Source organism: Cnephaeus nilssonii (genome assembly GCF_951640355.1).
Source record: "Cnephaeus nilssonii genome assembly, chromosome: 2".
Classification (NCBI taxonomy): Eukaryota; Metazoa; Chordata; class Mammalia; order Chiroptera; family Vespertilionidae; genus Cnephaeus; species Cnephaeus nilssonii.
The window spans coordinates 38,983,779-39,006,761 of NC_137073.1; the positions used below are offsets into that span (position 1 = coordinate 38,983,779).

General features: G+C 40.3%; 1 protein-coding gene across 1 annotated transcript in view; it reads right to left on the reverse strand.

Annotated features, from left to right (window-relative positions):
- Positions 1 to 22,755, reverse strand: part of MEGF10 (multiple EGF like domains 10) — a 367,971-nt gene extending 345,216 nt beyond the window's left edge. The window contains exons 1-2 of the mRNA XM_079790816.1: positions 22,480 to 22,755; positions 12,871 to 12,956 (exon numbers count right to left, since the gene is read on the reverse strand). The gene's annotated coding sequence lies outside the window, so the exon portion shown is untranslated. The remainder of the gene's footprint in view (positions 1 to 12,870; positions 12,957 to 22,479) is intronic.
- Between the last annotated feature and the right edge of the window lie 228 nt (positions 22,756 to 22,983).

The window sequence follows — 22,983 nt, forward strand, 5'->3', positions numbered from 1 at the left end:
AAAATTGACCCCAATTAACCCTCATACTGTATTCCCTCCCCTTGAAGTGTGGGTGGAACTCAAGAATATGATGAAATATCACTGCTGTGATTAGGTTACATTATATGGCAAAAGTAGATAATCCTGGTTGGGTCTTACCTAATCAGGTGAGCCCTTTAAAAAGCAGAGAATTCTCTCTGGCTGATTATAGATGAGGAAATCAAAGAAACATGTTCCAGCTAGCTTGGAAGGAAGTAAGCATCAGTCCTGTGAACCGTCTAGTGGGGCCACATGGCAAGAAACTGGGCAGCCTCTAGGAACTGAGAGCAGTTCTTGGCCAACAGCTAGCAGAAAAATGGGGACATCAGTCCTACAGCTTCAAGAAAATTAATTCTGTCAACAATCAGTGAGTCTAGAAGAGGATCCTGAGCTCCAGATGAGAATCACAGCCCTGGCTAACGTCTTGATTTCAGCTCAGAATCTAACCACACCATGCCTAGACTTCTGACCTTCAGAAACTATGAAATAATAAATGTGTGTTTACACAGCAATGCAAGTCCCTACAACACTGAAGCACAATCTTAGGTGGCGGGATTACAAAAATAAGGTACTGTCCTTTTCTTCAAGATACATACTGTCTGGGGAGCAGAGAGCAAGTTAAAGCGCTACAATGTAATGACATGAGAGCCGCAACTGAGACATGTAAAAAGTGTTACAGCAGCCAGATGGGAAAGTGGCGGAAGGCTTCACTGAAAACCAGACTTAAACTAGGTCTTGCTCGTTGAATAGAAGCAATGGGAGAGGGGTTGAGAGTGAGGAGGGTATTCCATCCTGAATGAGTAGCAGGTGAAAAGGGTAAAAGGTGGAAGGGCATGGCATATGTAGAAAATGGCAGGTGGTTTTGTGTGGCTAAAGTGAAGGGGAAAGGATGAATGAGATGAGACTGACAAGACTGATTAGGGTCCACCTTGTCAAGGACCTCATGAAATGTGTGACTTTCCCCCTGAAGTGGTCCTTCCCTTGCTTCCTGGCCTCATCCCTCTGGCTCCTGATTCCCGTGTGTCTGGGCACCGTATGTTCCTTCCTTCTTACTACAGGCAGTATGAAGGCTATGTGACCCATGTCCCAGGGTGCTGGTCCTTCTGGGCCATGAGTTGGAAAAGTTCCAAGAGTTTCAAGACCTGCTGAGGTATGAGAGAGGGAATCCATTGGTTCCATTCAGAAAGCGGGGCTGGCCAAGAGACCCTGGAGGTTTGTTCTTTCGGAGCACTTCTTGCCTGAGGATAATGAAGATGTATAGCGAGTGTGAGGACTTCATCCAAACAACAAATTTCTGACCTTAGGATTTTTAACAAGTAAACAAAAACCCATTATACTAAGGGTCTTAAAGTGTTGGCTGAGGCACCAAAAAACAATAGGTGTTACATCCCATAGGAAGTGCTAGATCACATAGGATTGTTGGAGATTAGAGAGAGAATATTTTTATATTTATTTTTTTATTGGTAGAATTTTTTTTTAAAGTGTGTTCTTAGTTCCTACCAAAGTAAAAGCTTGGGGTCACCTAATGTCAAGAGAAAGGGACATATCACTTAATATATGTTTCTGGGTAGGAAGAACACCATGGTCCAGTTCCCTTCTGGGAAATCATGTGAAAGATAAGCTAGCAAGCCACGTCGGGTACAGATTGAAGGGGACCTGCTGTTGCTGCGAGTGTGTCCAGAGGAAGGATGTGTGTGTGTGTGTGTGTGTGTGTGTGTGTGTGTGTGTGTGTTCCTTTAGGGATCAGATCTGGGTCAGTCGTGAGCAAGGGCTGGCTGTGGGAAGCCTTAGGTGCAGCCAAGCTGAGCGGAAGCAGAAGGAAAATATTAGGTTCCTAGGGGCTGAGGAAATAAGTGGCTGCTCAAATGGAGAGCACATTTGCCTGAATCCAGGGAATTGCAGCTGAGACATCACCAGCTGTGAATGCAATCTCCCAAGAACCCGCAAAAGCCCCTTTGAAATGTAGTCCGCTAAATGTTTACCAGGCCCAGAAAGCTGAAGGCCATCTTACCACTTCACCAGACAATATTCCTACTTCTCCTCACTTCTCCTACTTTCTCCCATCCCAACCCTAGAAGAATTAGAAGCTTCCAGGAGCAAGGAGAGAAAGACCTACCCTCCCACACCTTCCCACCTGCACATGGCTTCTCACGGGGCTAAGGGTGAGACTTAATTTTAAACCAAGGTCTAAGTTTTTATTATGACTTAGGAATAGATGCAATAACACAATTTGAAGTGACCATGGGACTTTCAATTGCTTGAGAATGCTTAAAGAGTCCTTACACTACCTGGTTTTAATTTTGTCCTCAACAGAGTAGGAAATTCCCCACTTAGTACATTCTATAGGGATACTGGGAGACATAAATAAAGATGCTATCTTATTGTATTCTATATTCAGAGTACATAGTAATTACATGTGCCTAATATTATTTCTTACCTATAAATATTCAATAAATTTATTAATTCTTATTTAAGAGAGTAATGTGGGCATGTGACTAAGAATCCTGGAGATTTTCATCAATCCCTCTGCTGGCAAATCAAAAGGCAGATTTTCATCAATCCCAACAGCTGGCAAATCAAAAGGCAGCTGTCTAGAAACACAGCATCTAGAAGGTGGTTTGATTATACCACTGTTGATAAGCATAAGACAATGTTATGTCACTTATTATAGTCATTTTCATATGATATTTGTAGCAGCAGTTACTTTTTCTTTCAAAAATTATATTTGCAAAGATCAATTTGTTTTTATATAAAGACTGGTTTTGACACAAGAAGCTCATCATAATATTCTTCCGCTCCCAAATGAAATATTGATATAACCTTTCCTTCTCTTTTTTTTCCTAAGCTGATGCTTAAAAAAGGAGTGGAATAAAAATTGAATTTTGGCTGCATACTGCTGATCTTAGTTACAGTGCTGCTGTCTTCCAGATGTCTCACCAGAGCATTCTAAGTAACTCTTTGGCCAGTTTATCACAGGAAGCAGAGGTTTGCTCAGGGTAGGGCTGTTTTGTTTGTTTATAATAATGCAGCAACCCGTAGAAGTCTGACAGTAGGAATCATAGTAGGGCCGGGCCTTAGGAAGTATTCTGAAGGAACCATAGAAATCGAAGCAGAACCCTTCTCACTGTGCCTCAGCTTCTTTCTTTTCCTCTTCTCTCCAGGCTCACCACCTCCCCTGCTTATTCAGAGGATCTGCTTTCTCAGAACTGCAGCATGTTCTTGCCCATCATTCCTGCTGACCTTTCTGTACATTAATGGTCTGAGACTTTCTGCTTCTCTATTCTGAAATCCCCAAAGAGGAATTTTGCTCATCTAGTTTTTACAGCCAGTCACCCAAGTCGTGTATTAGCTAATCAAACTTATAGAAAGAGTTACCATTGAGTCAGGTGCCCATCCCTGGCCCAATCAACTATGTGGACCAATATAATTTGGTATGCAAATCAGCAGAGACTAAGAGCATGGTTGGCAATCATCAGTAGCTCTTGCACACATCCAAAAAGTTTAAGAGCATGTCATTCTGCCATATTCAAAAGTTCATTTATATCCTACTCATGAGCGTAATGAGAACTTGAACTAAGGAAATGGGAGTTAGAAAGAAACATCAGGAGATAGTTGGGAGTAAGGTTAACAAAACTTCATTACTGACTGGAGGGGGTGAGGGAAGAGTGAGTAGAGAGAAAGCATGGAGCCTGGGATGACTCCCAGTCTTCTTGCTGTGTCTATTGGATACGTCCTGGTACTTACTATTTGAGACAGAGAGCATGAGAGGAAGGGAAGGTTAATTTTTGGTTGTGTTTGGTAGATGGGAAAGATAGGACATGGGAAACCTGCCATGCTTGTGGAACATCTAAGTAAAGATTAAAGTTGGAAGTTCAAATCAGAGGTCCGGGTGTGAGGTGCAGAATATGGCTGGAACTGCATCCATCTGGCATATGAGGAGACAAGAAGACTAGGACTGAGCCCTGGGAAATACCAATCTTGACCACATGGGTAGAAGAAGGGCCAGTGAAGGAAATGGGAATGAAAGGAGATAGAACTAGCAGTGGGAAAAGTTCATGCAATTTCTATTATTTGATGCCTTTTGTTTTATAGCACCAGTTTCTAATCCCTGAAACCTGTGAATGTTACTTTATATGCAAAAGAGACTTTGCAGATGCAGTTAAGAATCTTGAGATGGAGAAATTATCGTGGATTATCCAGGTAGGTCCTAAATATAATTACAAATGTCCTTATAAGAGGGAAATTTGACTACAGAAGAGAAAGCATGGCTGATGTGGCTCAGTGGTTGAGCATTGACCCATGAACCAGGAAGTCAGGATTCGATTCTCGGTCAGAGCACATGCCCAGGTTGTGGGCTTGATCCCCAGTAGGGGGCATGCAGGAGGCAGCCGATCAATGATTCTCATTATTGATGTTTCTATCCTTCTCTCCCTCTTCTTTCCTCTCTCTGAAATCAATAGAAACATATTTAAAAGAGAGAGAGAAAGCAGGAGATGTGACAATGGAAGCAAGAGGTTGGAGTAATTTATGAAAGGGCTCATGAGCCAAGAAATGCAAGTGGCCTCCAGAAACTAGAAAAGAAAAACAAAAAACAACAATGTTCCTTCAGCCTTCAGAAAGAATAAGCCCTGCCAATATATTGACTTTAGATTTTTGGCCTACAGAATAGTAAGAAATTAATCTTGTGTTGTTTTTAAGCCACGAAGTCTTGGTAATTTGTTACAGCAGCAATAGGGAACTAATACAAATGGTGACTTGACCTTATTGAGAACAATTTTGGCAGGGGGGAGGGAAGAAGATGTAAACTTAAAAATAAAAAAGAAAGAAAGAAAAATGCATTTGAATAGCTCAGACAGAGTGGCTCAGTTGGTTGAGCTGGGGGCACATACAAGAAGCAACAAATGAATGCATAAATGGGTAGAATAATTTATCAATGTTTCTCTCTCTCTTTCTCTCTCAAATCAATAAATAAAAAGTTTAAAAGGGGGGGGGGTGACTACCAATGTCAGTCTACTTCTGAATTCTAAAGTCTAGAAGGGCATAAAGCTTTGGGAAAGGGCAAGTATTAAAATAATGGATTAAAATACAAAAGATGGAGAAGAACATTTCATAGGTGCAGTGCTAGCCAATAAATTAGACACAATTAAGAAGAATCCAGCCGAAACCGGTTTGGCTCAGTGGATAGAGCGTCGGCCTGCGGACTCAAGGGTCCCAGGTTCGATTCCGGTCAAGGGCATGTACCTTGGTTGCGGGCACAACCCCAGTAGGGGGTGTGCAAGAGGCAGCTGATCAATGTTTCTCTCTCATCGATGTTTCTAACTCTCTATCCCTCTCTCTTCCTCTCTGTAAAAAATCAATAAAATATATTTTTTTAAAAAAAGAAGAATCCAGTCATAAGCCCACAATGTCAAAGATGTCCCTTCCTCATGCCAAATGTTATATTTAAACTATTCTTGATGGAAAGCTTTCTACTTTCAGAAAGAGGGTAGGCCTACTATTAATTGGAACTTTTCTTAATGAATCAGAAGCACCAAGAAATAGAAAGGATGCAAGTTAAAGACAAGTTCAGCCTATGGCCTCATTGTGCTATTCACAATGCACCAATATGACCCAACTCCCTTTAGAAATCCTGATGGCCTTACTGTAGCATTGTACAAAAGACCCCAGCAATGACCCTGAGTCCTCCCAATACAGCCAACCCATGGCCTGCTCACCAAGGCAATAGAAAGGGAAACAAACTGTAGAAAACACTTCCCTCAAAACTGGGTTAAAACACAATTGCATCAGAGGACTAGTTTCACTATCAGCTGGGAAGCTCCTTTCTTCAGGACAACTTATTCCTTAACCAGGTAAGGAAGATGTTGTATGTTCTTTCTCAGGAATTTAATGCTTCATAATCTGGGTAATAAAGGAAGCATTAGAAGTTAGGAAAGAACTGCCAGTAGTAAAGGAAGCATTGGAAGTTGGGAAAGAACTAAGTTTTAGGATTGAACTCCACCTGCCCCTAAATTTTCTTTGTAAAGTTATCCTGAAAGTAAGATTAGCATCACTCCTTTAAAGTTGGAGGAGATTGAGACATTCAGAAACCACATTCTGATTGTGGAATTTATTCTCATTGTGATTGCTGACTTCTAGTATCAGCCTTTGGTTCTGCATGACAGCTCTCATCTTCCAAACCAGCAAGATTCCTGAATTTGGCAAGGATCCTGCTCTGTGAAGCATTTTCAAGTTAGAGTTTTTAGCAATGTCACATTTATGTAAGCCAGCAATAAAGAAAAGGTTGGTGAGGCAAACGAAGGATGGCACTGAGTTCTGACCTAACAGCACAAAACGACCTCCCAGCCAGCAGGTGCAGGCCAACACATTCAGAGTGATCATGGCCTTTGAGTTATAAAAATATTTTTTAAAATTTATTTACCTTACCAAATAGCTTTAATAGATAAAACATAATTTAGTTATTTCAATTTTGCTGTATTCATTTAAATTCATGCTTTCTATTTGTATATGTGTGACTATGAGGTGAATACAATGTTGCATTTCTTGACATGTTTTATAACCTCTACACAAAGTGGAACCAAAGGATTCCTTCAAAAGAAATAAAGGACACTGCTGTCATTCTAAGTAAATATTCCAGGAGGAGGAAGAATGGAACAAATGATTATAAATGATTAGGAAGAAGCATCATTTGCCAATGGTGCAGAGCCTATAATTATGTGTAATTCCCTACTTAGACGTTTTAGTTATGCTGAACATCGAAAAAAATCTAAATGATGGGGAGGAGAAAAGAAAAAGGGAGAGATTTAAGCATTCAATGTAAGACATTCATTTAAAAATGAAGCCGTCACCTCACCATACAGGACAGTTAAGAGTTTGATAGTCCCACTGGCATCCTATTGTCAAATCATTTTTTTAAACCATGGATTTGGGATTCTTATAAATTTTCCTTATTATTTTGAAGTCAAGAATGGTTCCTCCTGCTCACAAAACATGATCATTTTTGCTGATATTTCTTAATGCTCTGACTGGTTTTGCATATCTGGAAAAGATAAATCTTCAACCTTGGAAATAAATCTTCTTTTTCCTTCCTGCCAAATCCATAATATGATCCTTTTCTATCACTGACAGCACCATCAGATACATAGACGTGCCTTGCTTGGTTAAAAGTGTGTTGAGATTTTTAGCATGAACAAGAATGTAGTTAGGGACCCACACTAAGACATGTTCTGCACACGTTACAAATTCTGTTTGGTTCTGTCCTAGAGGTGTCCCATGAAGTCCACTTTGACTCTGGGACTCATTCAAGGCTAATATTCTCCCAAATCGGGTGTTCCAGAGAGGGGAGAAGGGAGGCCTTCAGGACCTAGAATGTAGCAGGTAATCTGAAGATACGAGACTAGATGGGTACAGGGCCTGCCTCTTCAGATTCCTAGGGTCTTCTCCACCCCACACTGGAGATGAGTTTACACCAGAATTGGTGCTCTGGAGAGGAGAGGCAAATCTGAAGAAAAGCAATCCATAGAATCACTCAGAGGTGTCAGAAAATGAAGTTTGGGATTCTACAACAGCTCTGATTTTTTTCTTTGTTCCCTCTCATCATTTATAAGTAAAATGTAGAACAACAGAAAGGGAATAACAAACTACAGAGTTATACAGGATTTTCTATTCCTCACCACCCCTCCCCCAATTTTATTCTTTCAGTAATCCCATGATATAAATAGTGTAATTCTTTCAGTATTACAGGAGTGGGAAGAAGTAGGTTTACAGTTGTAATGCAAATAAATAATACAATAATTACTAAGTAATAATACAAGAATAAACTGTGTTTTATGTACTCACAACTATAAACCTACTTTTGCCAACCCCTATATTATCCTTATATTTGAGACCAGAACAGTGAGTCTCAGAAAGGGGAAATGACCTCCATGAGGTCATGCAATGAGTCAAAGACAGCCCAAAGAATAATGCCCAGTTTTTCTCTCTTCAACCCAGAATAATTACCCTACTGGCTTTAAGCATCTCTTTCCTCCTCCCTTTGGTGGTTCTCTTTTGAACTTGATCCCTCACCAACTGTGGAGTTAAGATGGATCCATGTTCAGAGCTGTAGAACTGTTGTGTAAAGCTCCCCCAAAGGGCCTGTTTCCATTGCTTACCTGCACAGCCAATGTTTCAACCTGTGATAGAAATCCCTTGGAGGCATGTACTGGGATTCCTCCCACCCCAGACTGCTGTAATTAACTCAGCTAACAACTGTGATTGAACACAGTTTGTTGTAGTCATTGTTCACTGACAGGCACAGATAAGAGCCACATCTCAGCAAGTGGTGTTCTAAATGGTGTTCCCTGCATGGTTAAACTCATGTCAGGCACTTGTCAAGAACGCTGTTCCCAAACTGCTAGCAGTAGGCAGTGTCATTGCAACACCTTCCAAAACCCGCAAAAGAGGCCATAACAGATCCCCCAGCAAGCATATTGTCATACACTGGGAGAAACAGTTTCTATTTTAACTTTGCCCAGCATCTGGCTGCCCCTCCTTCTTATGGAAAACATAGGTGTGGCTTTGCATGATTTAGAGGAAAGGCAATCTTGGTCTTCCTGATCCTTAAGACTTCCATGGTTTCAGATCTTCCCCACAAGAATGCTTGTAAGTGGAAGTTATAATGTGTGGTACATTCACCCTATGCTTTTCAGACATGGCGCTCTTATTAGAAGCTTATGGACACCTGTCCGTGAGGACTGAGCCAAGAGGCAGCATGGGTATGATGAGATGGGAGGTACTGCCCTGGAAGTAAATGCAAGTTGTTCACACCAAAGGAAATGTTTCTAGGGAAGCTATCTGAGCAAGAGGTAAATACTAAGTCATTCAAACAGGCCATAAATGACCGCTTCATCTCCCACAAGGGAAGGTCTGATTCCAAAGAACTCACAAAATGGTGAGATAGCATTTCTCTTTTCAATCAATCCTTTATTCACAATATACATTCCTTTGTTAAATGTTAAGAGTCTCAAACCTTTGTTGACAAAGAATTAAATAGCTACAATTTGGCTGTTCCGTGTTATTTCAAACAATAGTTTTTGCATTGATTCTAAATAACAACAACAAAAAACACCCCATGTCTTTCTATGGTCTAAAATACAATACTGCATATATCTCATGCCTTCTCAGCTCTCTAGCTCCTGTTTTATGAGTCTACTACATTTTCTCAAATCTGCCTCCTTGTTTCAGTGCTCACTGCTGTTGTCACAGTTTAGGGCTTCATCATCTCTTGCCTACACACTGAAAAAGCCTAGCCTCCTCAATGGTCTCCCTGCTCACCTACCTTATCACCACCTCCAATTATCCTTCCAAATCATCGCCTGATCAGACCACTCACAAACCATCATGGCTCTCTATTGCCTACAGTAATGAAAACCAAACTATTGAATTTAGCCTGGCAGTAAAAGCCATGCATCTAGCCCCAATCTACTGCACCCTTCATGTATCCTAAACTCCATCTATTCCATATAACTTCCCCTTGCATGAAAGCACCATCATGCCTTTGAGCATGCCTTCAGTGTCTACAAAAATCACCTTTTTTTACTCAACTCAAATGCCATTTCCTCTAGAAAATTAATCACTCTTTCTTCCAACTTCATACAGCACTATATATATATATATATATATATATATATATATATATATACTTTAAGATATAATTTATATGCAATTCACCCCTTTAAAATGTACATTTTTTAGAATAGTCACGGAGTTGTGCAACTATCACCACAATTTTAGAATATTTTAATCATCCCAAAAAGAAACACTGTACCCATTAACAGTTCCTCCCCAACTTCCTCTCCCCACCCTACCTCCCAAACCCTAGGAAACCACTAATCTTTTTTCTAGCTCTATAGAATTGCCTATTCAGGATATTTCATATAAATGGAATCATATAATACGTGGTTCTTTGTGACTGGCTTCTTTCACTTAGCATAACTTTTTCAAAGTTCATCCATGTTGTAGCAGGTATCAGTGCCAGATTCCATTTCATTGTTGAGTAATAGTCCATTGTCTGATTATACCACATTTTATTTAGGCATTTATTAGTTGATCAACATTTAGGTTGTTTTAGCTTCTTAGTACTTATGAATAATGCCTCATATAAACTTTGAGTATCATTTAATATGTATGTCTTAGTATTATAGGGTTTTTATTTGTTTGTTTGGTCTGTGTTTGTTTTAACACCTGATTATAACCTCTTTATGAACAGAAACCATCATTTTAACTCTATAACCTCCACATAACAAGTATTCAATAAGTGTTTTACAGATGGATGAATGAATGGACAGGTATTATAGGTTCTTATTGTATCAGTTATCATACCAGTACTCAGAATAAAAACATTAGAGTGGACCCAGTAAATTTACCCAATAAACACTGGTGGTTCTTAAATAAACTTTAATCTCTGCACTAGTTTCTGGATCTGCACACAGGGATACTAGAGTTGATTATTTCATGGAGGCAGCTCCTTGGCTAATAATAATTGTGAACTGAGTGGACAGAAGCCCCAAAACACCAGACTTTTTCTCTTAGATTAACTCCACAGTATCTTGTTGTTGTTCTTGGCTTGACTGAGGTTATTATTCTAGTCTAGAGTGATGATTCGCAAGCCTGGCTGAGCATCAGAATCTCTCATGGAGTTTTTTCAAGATACTAATTATCCAGGTCCCACCTCCCAGATTATGATTTTGTATCTTGGGTAAACGGCCAGGTATTCACATGTTCTAAAAGCTATAAAGGTGCATCTGATGCATAGGTAGGTTCAAGAATTCCTATTTCAAAAGTTGCCCTGAGGTTAAAATAATTAATTTTATAGAGTATGTATGAGCACTTTACTCCTGGAGAGTATTTTATCCTTGGATCATGCCCATTAATATTACCTAACATATATAAGGCACTTTTTGTTTGGAAAGAGTTTTGTAGTCATCTTTTATTACCTAGGCATGCATGCTGGGTGACCTTGTACCAATCACATAATCCCTTCATGTCTCAAATTTCCTCAAATGTGAACTGTAGGTAGTAATTCTGACCCATCCTCAAGAGGTATTGTGGAGGTTAATGGAGGACTGTAAAGCACACAAAAATATTTACATGCATGCTTATTAGACAGGTATGAAGTCCTAGTCACTGCCTTTTAAAATGAAACAAATACAAAAATAAACTATTAAACAAGTCTTCCCACAACCTTCATTGTCATCTGAAAGATCCTTTCCCAGCTCCCAAGTACAGCAATTACCCCTCTGCACCAAGACTAATAAACAGACTTAATCTGCAGTCACAAAGAAAACAGAGCTAATGGATGGCAGCAAATAAATATATAAAGCAGCCCTGAAATGGAGTTTAACCTCATTTATCACTCACAGTACAATTAGACATTATATCTATAAATACACTCTTCTGAAAATTATTATTTTTTTAATATTCTTATAAAACATTTGTGCATGTTCACCCAAGTCTTTAAGGTAATGCTACATACTCACTGTTGATATTAAGCCTGAAGTTGTTTTCTAGTTTGCTGACAGTTTTTACATGGCTATTAACCTCTTCTCATCTCCCCCACATGGCTGAAAGAATCTATGGTCAAAGTAAGACCTTGAAACCTATCTCAGGTTGGGGGTACATGAGAATGGAAAGGCAGAAGAAGAGCCCCAACCTCGGAACCGGAGACAGGTCTTGTATGGATGATGATCCTCAACCAAGGTCTCATTTACATTGTATTTTCTTTTTTTTTTTTTCTTTTTTTAAATATATTTTATTGATTTTTACAGAGAGGAAGGGAGAGGGATAGAGAGCTAGAAACATCGATGAGAGAGAAACATCGACCAGCCGCCTCCTGCACACCCCCCACTGGGGATGTGCCCGCAACCAATGTACATGCCCCTGACTGGAATCGAACCTGGGACCCTTCAGTCCGCAGACAGACGCTCTATCCACTGAGCCAAACTGGTTTCGGCAACATTGTATTTTCAACTTCTTGGAAACAAAAGTCAGAAAACAAACTTGGATTTTCCTTTTTTTCCATTTTGCTTTGAAAGGACCACAGAATTTCAAAGGCCAGCTCAATTACATATTCCAACTCATTTACAATTGAATGATTTCTGTGACTCTGAAGGGCAATTAATGCCCTCACCCCCACCATAGCTGATTTGAGCCACACATCCTAAGCAAGTATGACCTTTCTGGGCTACTTGACCTTGATCATACTCTTTCCCCTTTGTGCTTCAAAAGGTTTGGGTTATATTCCCAAGGGCAGCTGTCTGCTTTGGTTAACCTCAGGACTTGCTAACAATTAAATGCTATTAAACAAATATGTATTGAGTACATACATCTATAAATAATACTGTAGTGCTAACTGTGGAGGCTACCAAGAATTCCTTGAGATGCTTACAGGATTGCTATAACTCAATAATCTTGGGTCCTTGAGTCAGGTAAAGACCAACAACCTCCTCACAGGGACTCCTAAGGTTTGGTCAGTGGACATGCAGGTTCCCTGGGGACTCCTAGACTAGCCTTCAGCAGAAATCAACCTGAAATGTATTAACTTCTCACACAATGTTTTTCTACCTGCAATATCCTATTAGATCTCCACCAGAATTCAGAAGCTCCTCTGAAAAGAGACTCAATGCAGGGAGCCTCATTGGTTGGGAAAATTATTTATTATGCATAGTTATTGTTTCTTAAAATAAGGTTAATTTCAGCATTTTTCAACCTTAATAATCTTTGAGAGTCACAGCATTTTTGCTGAACATCTTAAACGGAGAAAGAGCCACATTGGCTTCATTTCAATAGTAAGGAAAAATTAATGCTAATACATACCTTCAATGGATTCACTTAGGTATTCCAAACATTTTCTTCCATCAATATGGAAAAATCCCCAGAAGTATGCATTATGAATTTTTCCTCTGTGGAGAGATGCAAGTGGTTACTGTAAGTTGTATGATTTCCTCTGAGTCTCATTTAAAAAAATTTTTGTTGTTGTTGTTGTTGTTGTTAATCCTCACCCAAGGATATGTTTTTCCATTGATTTTTAGAGAAAGTAGAAGGGATGGGGAGAGACAGAGAGAAACTTTAGTTGGCTCCCGCATGCGCCCCTATGAGGGTGGGATCAAGCCTGCAACTGAGGTATGTGCCCTTGACTGGAATCAAACCCGGGACACTTCAGTCTGCAGGCCAACACTCCATCCACTGAGCCAAACCGGCTAGGGTCTCTGAATCTTTCAAAGTACTGTTTTCTCTATATTTCAAGGTAAGCATCCCTGCTCTGCAGATCTAAAAGCTAAGACATCATGAATTAGTTCCATTGCTTTCCTCTGTGAAACATAGGCCACCACATGCTCTCCTTGAAATCAGATGGCATTTTAAGGGAGAGAAGAAATCAGGTACAATTTTCTGGTCTAGTGCTTGTTTTACATATTTTTCACAGGGTATCTTCAGAATCTTAGATGAAATTTAAGCATCCTTACATGTTAACTTTACTCCCTTTTAAAATTAAAAGGGAAAAAAACCACCCACTGAAGAAACATTCAACCATTTGCTCTTGGATCTTTATGATTTGGGACATAGAATATAATCTGGGCAAAGTCAAACAAGATACTGGAGGTTTGAGAGACAAGGAGAATGCTTTGTATTGAATTTAGGATTTTGAAATGCCCCACTTTGGTAGTTTCCCATTTATCTTCATGCAGAAGATAGACAGTGGCCTGTTTTTTTTGTGGTAGATATTTTTTTGCTCTATAGGAAGATTTCTCTGACTGATCTTGGATAGGGGAAAAAAACAAACAAACCAAAAACCTCTTCTACAAGACCAGAGAAGTGCCCTATTTAATAGAATTTTCACTATTTTAATTTTTATGTCACCTAAGTATCTACCTACCTCCTTAGAGCATCTCTTTATTTTTTATAGAAAATTTTAAATAAAGTTATTTGTTTCCTTTCTAAATATTATTTGGCGTGTTAACAATAATACTTCTCTCACTTGTATTTTAGTCCTAATGATTAACAGTAAAAATGCTACTTAGTAGTCTGTACTTGGGGAGAAAACGCTATTTCCTGATGGGCAAAATTCAAACTGAGATGGAGACATCATAGGTCACTTAGATAAATGCGTTAGGTTTCATGATAAGGGAAAGGGATTAGGAATTGAATTGACTGAGATTCTGGTTTAGTGGAAAAACTAATCTGAGACCAGAGTGTATTAAAAATGCTCACATTGCCCTGACTGGTTTGGCTCAGTGGATAGAGCATTGGCCTGCGGACTGAAGGGTCCCAGGTTCGATTCCGGTCAAGGGCATGTACCTTGGTTGCAGGCACATCCCCAGAGTGGGGGGTGTGCAGGAGGCAGCTGATCGATGTTTCTCCCTCATTGATGTTTCTAACTCTCTCCCTTCCTCTCTGTAAAAAATTAATAAAAAATACATATTTTTAAAAAAAATGCTCACATTGTTAAAATGTCCATTTTTAACTACCCAAAGCAATCTACATATTCAGTTGAATTCCTGTCAAAATACCAATGACATTTTTTACAGAAGTAGAGTAAATAATCCTAAAATTTATATGGAACTTCAAAAGACCTGGGATAACCACAGCAATCTTGAGAAAGGAGAACAAAGTTAGAGGTATCACGCTACCTTATACCCACCTGTACTATAAGGCTATAGTAATCAAAACAGCATGGTACTTGCATAAAAACAGACATATAGATCAATAGAACAGAATAGAGAACCCAGAAATCCACACCTATATGGCCAATGAATCTATGACATATGAGGCAAGAATACACATAGGGTAAAGGCAGTCTCTTCAATAGGTGGTATTAGTAAAACTGGACAGACATATGCAAAATAATGAAATGGATCATTTTCTTATACTATATACAAGAATAAACTCAAAATGGACTAAATATTTAAATGTAAGACCCCAAACCATAAAACTCATAAGAAAACACAGGCAGTCAACTCTTTGACATTATCCTTATTACTTTTTTTTTTTAATGTCTCCTCAGGCAAGGGAAACAAAAGGAAAAAAAATAAACAAATGGGACTACATCTAAAGAGTTTTTACATAGGAAAGAAAACCATCAACAAAACAAAAAGACAACCTGCTAAATAGGAGAAGATATTCGCCAATGATACATCTGATAATGGGTTAATATAAAAAATACATAAATAATTCATACATCTTAACTTCAAAAAAAGCCAATTTAAAAATGGGCAAAGGGCCTGAATAAACATTTCTCCAAAGAACACAAACACATGGCCAATAGATATATGAAAAGTTGCTCAACATCACTAGTCATCCGGGAAATGCAAATGAAAGTCACAATGAGATACCACCTTACACCTGTCAGAATGGCTATCATCAATAAATCAACAAACAACAAGTGTTGGTGAGGAGGTAGAGAAAAGGGAATGCTATCTCACTGTTAGTGGGATTTCAAATTGGTGAAGTCACTATGAAAGACAGTATAGATCTTCCTCAAAAAATTCAAAACAGAACTAACATATGACCTATTAATCCCACTTTGGGGCATTTACCCAAAGAAATTCAAAACACTAATTTGAAAAGATATATGCCCCCCCCCCCCATGTTCACTGAAACATGTTTTATGATAGCCAAGATATGGAAACAACCTGAGTGTCCATCAATAGGTGAATAGATAAAGATGTGTTACATGTACACAATGGAATATTACTCAGACATGAAAAGGATAAAATATTGCCATTTGCGACATTATGGCTGGACCTAGAGAGCATTATATTAAGTGAAATAAGTCAGACAAATAAAGACAAATACCACATTATTTCACTTATATGTGGAATCCAAAAAACAAAATAAAGAAATAAAGCAGAAACTCATAGATACAGAGAACAAATTGATGGTTTCCAGATGGGCAGGGAAGGGTGAAAAAGAAGAAGGGATTAAGATGTACAAATTGCCAGTTATAAAAATAGTCATGAGGATATAAAGTACAGCAGAGGGAATATAACTTGTATAGTGTCAGATGGGTACTAAAACTTAGGGTGATCACTTCATCCTACCTAATAATAGACAAATATGCAAATTGACCGTACCTTCGCTATGCTCACGATTGGCCAGGAGGTGCGGGGGGCGGGACTCGGGGTGGCCGATTGGGCCGGCAGGACGCTGAGCTCGCGTCACCAGCGGCAGCTCGAGCTCAGCGTCTGCGCCATGGCTGTGCTGCAGCACAGAAGGGGCCTCTGGGGCAGCGAGCTCACGTCCCACCGCGGACCATCAAAAGTGGGGGAGCTGGGTGCCTGTCCGCTCAGGCACCAGGCCTTTCAGAAGCCTCCGCCGCGCCGGAGGCTTCTGAAAGGCCTGGTGCACCAGCGGACAGATACCCAGCTCCCCTGTGATCGAAAGCAAAAGTGTGGGAGCTGGGTGCCTGTCCGCTGGTGCACCAGGCCTTTCAGAAGCCTCCGGCGCGGCGGAGGCTTCTGAAAGGCCTGGTGCCTGAGCGGACAGGCACCCAGCTCCCCCGTGATCCAAAGCGAAAGTGTGTAGGGGAGCCTACACGTGCATGATTCAATCATGCACTGGGCCTCTAGTAAGTTATATAAATGTCTAATCACTCACTATATTGTACACCTAAAACTAATAGAATATTGTATGCCAATGACAATTAAAACCTAAAAAGTTTAATGCTCACAAAACTAAAATTATCAAAATGCAGATATTTATTGTTAATTGAGTAGAAGAAACAGGGGAAGACACCCTTTGTCTTTCTTTTTGACCCAGAGCTGACAACTTAAGACATAAAATAATTCCCATGTTGAGAAATTAACTTTATTTCTCATTTACTTTTTATTTCTGGAAAAATACTGAGCTAGTGTGAGGGGCATTTATTAGATGGGCATCCTCAATACACTGTCCAGAATCTGCCTTTATTCTTCATATAAGAATCCATGAGGAAGTCAAGAGTCTCCTTCAAATTCCACATCTATCAGTTATTAGCTACATGATCGTGGGCAATTCTGAATAAGTTTTTTTCATTCACTTAAGAAGGGATAATAAATAATATGTATCTCATTGGAATGCTCTGAATGTTAGAAAAACGAATGTATGGGAAACACCTAGAGACTATGCATAACCCTTGGTAAATGTTAGAATAATGAGTGAATGGGAGAAGTCTGAGATGAGTCCAGTACCCATTGCCCACAGGTTAAAATTTGTATATTTAGCTGGGTATTCAGGGTCCTAGGAACTGCTCCTTTCTACTGTCCACACCTTTTTCCACAATTGCTCTGCTGTAGTCAAACATTCTCAAATACATTGAATTTGCCCACCTTTATGTCTCTGTGCCACCACCTTCAGCTTCCATTTGCCAAAATTCTACTTATCTCTCAAGGGCCTCAAATTCCATTATCTCCTGGAATCTTAGGGAATCCCACGTTTTCCTCCTCTAAACCCTGGTCCTTGCTGTCTACAGCTCTCCTGGAGATATAACCCACTAACCACTCAGTGCCTCAACAGACTGCAACCTACTGCAAAGCAGAGGCCACATAGATAGAACCCATGTCTGTGCACTCCAGAACACGGTGCCTTGCCAAGAGTAGGTGCTGAATAGACTCCTGATTGAATGAACACACAATTTCTCACCCTGCCCCTGTTGTGCTCTTGGGCAAAACACTTTGCCTCTTTCAATCTCAGTTGACTCAGCTGTGAACAAAGGATAACAGCATGGATGTACTACCCATGTGTGCTGAGAAGAATAAACCAATGACTGAAAAGCAATTTGGAAATGTAAAATGAAATGCCATGTATAAATGTTGCATAATCAAAATCATTTCCCTCTGTATTATGTTTTATTTGGCTTTATATCTTGTAATCCTTTGTGGGTGTCATAATTTCATAGGTGCAATACCATCCACATTAGCACCTAAATTCTCTTGGGTATTAAATGATTGTGTGTATTATACCTCACAGCTACTTTTCTTGGCATACTTACATAATAAATAGTGATACAATTCATTTTTTAAGGGATAATCCAATGATTTCCTTCTTTGGCTGGCCAGTTATCATTCCCATATTGCCGACTCAAGGGAACTAACTTCCATTAAACATGAAATCCAGACGATGCACACTCTGTTTAGAGGCCAAATCATCTAGGGACTTACAACCTGAGACCTGGAAAGTGGTTTGGGGTTTTGAAGCACTACCTGTTTTCTATTTCCCTTTTTGTCCCAAACTCTGAATCCTTCATTTGCTGTAATGTATGTGCTACCAAGTGCTCACTACACCCTAATTTCCTAGGAACCAAGACAAATTAGATTAACTTTCCCACATGAAAGCAAGGCAATGCTAGTTTAATATACTATTTTCTTTCTTAATATGTTCAAAAAAGAGGTTTTCTACAAAATATTAATTTTCTTGGAATATCTCTAGTACCAAAAGAATAGTCCTTCTACATAGACAGGAACTCTGAGGAAGAAGAGATAGCAGCAATATCATAGGATGGTCATGAGGATCAAGTGAGTAATTAGATGAAAAGGCTTAGAATAGTGCACAGCACACAGTAAGTGCTCAATAACTGTTAGGGGTTTTTTGCAGGGGCCTGATGCAGCGGGGGGCCAAACATGGCGGGGATCTCCCTTTTCCCGTCCAGCATGGAAAGAGAGATGAACGAACCGGTTCTAAGTGGAGGCAGCCAGGGATTGAGAAATAATAGAAAGGAAGGAAGGAAGGGAGGGAGGGAGGGAGGGAGGAAGGGAGGGAGGGAGGGAGGGAGGGAGGAAGGAAGAAGAAAGAAAGAAAGAAAGAAAGAAAGAAAGAAAGAAAGAAAGAAAGAAAGAAAGAAAGGAAGGAAGGAAGGAAGGAAGGAAGGAAGGAAGGAAGGAAGGAAGGAAGGAAGGAAGGAAGGAAGGAAGGGAAAGAAAGAAAGAAAGAAAGAAAGAAAGAAAGAAAGAAAGAAAGAAAGAAAGAAAGAAAGAAAGACGCAGAAACAGATTCATAAAGCTGGGAGCCAGGTGGGACGACATTCTCTCTGATGGAAAGGTAGCATGACGACGACTTGAGCCACACAGCACATTTATTTATACCCCTAACATCAGGAAGTAACACCAAAACTTAGGATCAAAGGAGCTTATTTGCATTTTTAAGTAGGCCCTAGCATTACTGGATATACATATCTAGACCCGCCCCTGCCGACACCTGGGCTGATATGAAGTCAAGTTGACAACATGTCCAGCCTTCTTGGGAAAGCATGTTCCCAGGGCATGGCTCTGCCTATCGCCCTGAGTTTAGCTGACGATAATTAAAGAAAATGCCCATGTGCCTTCCCAGGCGGCCCTCTACAGTTTTTATTTTCAGTAGAAGGCCCACTATGAGCCTGACTCTGTGCTAGGAGTTACCTACAGCTTCTCGCTTGAGATTCATAACAAGCCAAGAAGAAAAATCTGATCACCCTCTACTTCCCAACCCATTTGGCTTGGAGAAGCTAAGCAACTTACCCAAGGTTTCAAATTTAGGAAGCATTAGAAAGAAAGTTTGACCCTTGGTCTATAATATTTCTAGAGCCTATATTTTTTGTCCTATTTCTTAGATTGCCCTACTGTTCTTATTTTTAACTTAGGTTGCGAGTCCATTTTTCCTCCCTGTGCACTTGATCCTCTCTTTCCAAATGGCTGTCTAATTTCTTAGTGTTACTCATTTTGTTATGAATTAAGAGTATTTTTTTATCTCTTCTGGTGGATTCCTGACTAATTTGTCTAGTTTTATATCAGGCCATTCCTCCAAGATTGTTCTAGTCTTTCATCAGACTTGTCCTCACAAGTGGCATTCATTTTTAAGAAGTTCAATGTACGTATAGTTTAGTTTTTCTTATAGTTTTTCTTCTGGAGCATGTATGAGAAAAATCCCACATTTTTGTGGAATGGAAGCTTCCCTTCCCCATCCATTTTTGTTATCACATTTTTATTTAGTTGAGCCTGGGACAATACTAGTATAACTCTCATATTGGGCAGTTGCACTGTCATCCAAATGCAATGAGATGTCATTGTTTTGTGATGGTATCACCCTGGTTGCAGATATTGTGCCAGAGTAATCTCTCTGTTACAAAAATATCTTCTAGTTGTGATGTACAAACTAACACCACATTTTCATTTGCCAAAAATACCTACATGGTATTTTGTAACCTATACCGTAATTAGTATTTCAAAGCACCTTATCTTGAGTTTCCTCTCCTATCTCTGTGAAGTTAACCAGAAGTATCACTGCAGGTTCACAGATGGGAAACTAAGATAAAGGAAGGTTTATGGCTTGCCCAAGGTCTTAGAATGAACCCATAGCATAGCTTTTTCTGATTGCATTTGTTCAAATTCTGAATAATTTTCAAAGTGAATATATGCTGAGAGAGGTGATGGAAATGGGAAAGGGGAAAGTACTATTCAGTTAAGTAAAGCCTCCAAGACGTTGGGTAATCAAAGAATAAGGACTGTGAGGGCCCTTTTCCCTCATTTCCATTATAGAATGAAAGGACAATAGCCCAATGAGATGAAAATAAATAGAAATTGCAAGCACAACGAGGAATTGTTCAGATCGCACTATTTTCCAATTTCAACATCATTTTGCTCTTTTCGTCAGTCAGTACTGCTATAAAAGTCATGCCTTTGAAGTGCTTTGAACTACTGTCACGGTGTCCTCCTTAAGCAGATAAGCTCAGTGGACCTATTCTGCCACTGCTGTTTTATGGACAAGGAAGCATTCACTGTGGCCGCTGCTCAGATTAGAACCCAGAGCTCCTATCAGGCACACCCTACTGAAATTTAGGTTTCAAATTTTTGTTCCAGTGTCAGAGATGGGTGGCAGTGCCTGAAGGCAAACGTGCTCACCATATACAAAGGGGCCAGCCCTGCTTCCATAGTCCCTCCTCAATCTTCTCATTCCTCAGCCATTCCACAAAATTTCCTCATTCCTTTAAGGACTACTAATTTCTTTTGGGGAAATAGGTAGAACTAAACATGACTTTTACATCCAGATTTCCATGGTTTTCTCTTTATTTCACACAAATAGGATTATAATGAGCTCAGATAAGTAACAGATCTCATTCACCCTTGTAGAATATGGGGATGGCCTAAACTAAGGAGATTGTTAGGGGTACTGGCAACCAAAGGAATAGGTCTGTGTCCAAGTGATAAGCTCTTGTCAAACACCAATTATAACAGAAGATGGCGTGGAAATATGAACTCAGTCTGGATGTGCTCTGTCTCCTCCATGTCATCCCTTCTCTAAGGGAAAATGAGACCACTTACTTATCCAAGAGCCCAGGCATGGTTGTGTCTGTATGGAACAAACAGATGGAAAACCTTGGAAATCGAGACATGGAAGTCATTTGCTTAGTTCTAACTTATTTAATGAACAGAAATGTCCATCCTGGCTGGATAGCTCAGTTGGTTAGAGCATATTGTCCCAATATGCCAAGGTTGAGGGTTCGATCCCCAGGCAGGGCATGTACAGAATGCATAAATAAGTAGAACAAATCAATGTTTCTCTCTCTTTTCCTGTCTCTCAAATCAATACATTTTTAAATTTTTTCCTATTTCTTTTTTCATCATCTAACATGAATACTGTACTACAGCAAGCACATTGAACATCCAGTGTTTGGATCCTATTACTAAGGTGATTTTTAAAACAATCATTGGCATCTGTAGAAAACCTTCACAGAGTGTTAATATAATAAACACAGTTGGCAAACTTTTTCTCTAGTTATATCCAGGAGTGGAGGGAAAAAGCCAAGGAAATGTATTTTTCCCCTTAACCCCCAACCCAGGCCTGGAAAGACACCTGGTTGGTATATATTCCATTCATGTGGTCTACATCTAATTCCTTTGTGACCAAGGCCATTCTCCCAGGCCTCTCAGCAGCTAAGCGACTATTGGAACTGAATGATCTCCCTTACCTGTACCAGTCATTTGGTTCACTGGGTGAGAGTTTAAATTTGCCCAATTTCTGCGACACTAATCAATTTTTTCAGGGCCTACTAAGAACTGTCCAGATTCTGATTTTCTTGATCTTTTGACAGCCTGCCTTATTTACGGACCTTTCCCCATTGAGACAGGGAGCTGAGGAGACACAATCTGAAACTCAATCCAGGCCAGAGCTCACCTGAGAGCTGCAGCCTTCCCCGTTGGAGGGAACCATGTCACTCCTTTTTCAGCCACATCCCCATTGTCTTTTTTCTTGTCAGTGACCCTCACCAGAACCTGCATTTGAAAAGTGAGCTATGATACAGGTTCCTATGGGCGCCAGGCCACCACTGAAATAACACTTGTAGAGGTCCATACTCCCTCACACATGGTATCCTGAATAGCTATTCATCCACGCTGAAGGTGTGTGTCCAGGCACCGGGAAGCCTGACCCCTTTCCTGCCATGCATACCTTCATTTTACTAACATTCCTTGGGTGTCTTACCTATGGAAGCTGCAGCTCCAGACACACAGAGGCCACGACCCATCCACAGCTTACAGTTCAGGGATTACTAACATCCTAGGCTTCAGGCCAGAAAGCAACAGCCAGCCCTTTGCTTTTTGACGAGGCCCACAGCTAGTGTGTGCTGCAGCCAAGGTAAGGCTTAAAACCCCGCGGAAGGGCTGAGCGCACGAAGCCTTCTTCCGGGGCTACTCCTGGGCGAGCCAGGGGACAGCGGCAGGAGCCACCGCGTGGATGCCACCCCGCGGGGCAGCCGGACCCGAGGGCTTCCGTTTGCGCAACTTCTGCATCACTAACCAATTTTCCAGGGCCCACTAAGAACTGTCCAGACTCTGGTTTTCTTGACCTTTTGACAGCCTGCCTTTCCCCACTGAGACGGGGAGCTGAGGAGACAGTTTGAAACTCAGTCCAGGCGGGTTCCGGCGCCGTCGATGCCCGCGCCCCCTTTTCGCCCTGAGGGCGAAAGTGCCAGGGCCTCGAGGGTGG